The sequence below is a fragment of the Penaeus monodon genome, chromosome 15 (assembly GCF_015228065.2).
Source record: "Penaeus monodon isolate SGIC_2016 chromosome 15, NSTDA_Pmon_1, whole genome shotgun sequence".
In the NCBI taxonomy this organism is placed as follows: domain Eukaryota; kingdom Metazoa; phylum Arthropoda; class Malacostraca; order Decapoda; family Penaeidae; genus Penaeus; species Penaeus monodon.
Window position 1 is genome coordinate 37,159,385 of NC_051400.1, and position 547 is coordinate 37,159,931.

A 547-nucleotide genomic window follows, 5' to 3' on the forward strand; every position below is an offset into this window, starting at 1 on the left:
TTCATGCCTTATGTCAAGAGTAATTTTGCAAAAATGTTTTGAGTTTATGGCTTAAATGAAATGATTTTTTGTAGGTTTTGTCTTTTATTTTTTTATCCCAAGATATTTTTGGCTTAAAGTGAAAGAATATAATTTGCCTTAATTTTGTATTCCAAGATTATTTTCCCCTTGTTTTCAGTCTCTCACTCTTCAACAATTTTTTTGCTTGGTTTCATTCTTTGGTAAAAAGTATATTTTTTTAACCTCAACATATTGCTATACAATATATATGTCTAGTCTCAAAAGCATGTCCAAATTCATTCCAAACAGAAATCTAATCCGTTAGATTTTAACAGCTTTTAACCTACTAACAACTGTGGAATCCTATCAACTTTTGGCATAACATCAACCAAATGATATTTATTGTCTATTTATACTTGCACACTTATTTTACAAGAATGTCCTCATTTGTAGTGTTTGCTAGAATACTCACTATTTTTCTTAGACAACTCCAAAAATTAGAAAAATATCATAGAGAACTAAAGATGAGAAAGTGAGTATTATTTTT

At 27.8% G+C, this 547-nt stretch overlaps 2 protein-coding genes across 2 annotated transcripts in view; one reads left to right on the forward strand and one right to left on the reverse strand.

The window, feature by feature from the left end:
- Positions 1-147, forward strand: part of LOC119582012 (WD repeat-containing protein 5) — a gene marked incomplete in the record, with an annotated part of 11,975 nt that extends 11,828 nt beyond the window's left edge. The window contains 1 exon segment of the mRNA XM_037930205.1: positions 1-147.
- The window catches only part of LOC119582009 (bromodomain-containing protein 3-like), a gene marked incomplete at its 5' end in the record, with an annotated part of 61,922 nt that overhangs the window by 59,264 nt on the left and 2,111 nt on the right, over positions 1-547 (reverse strand).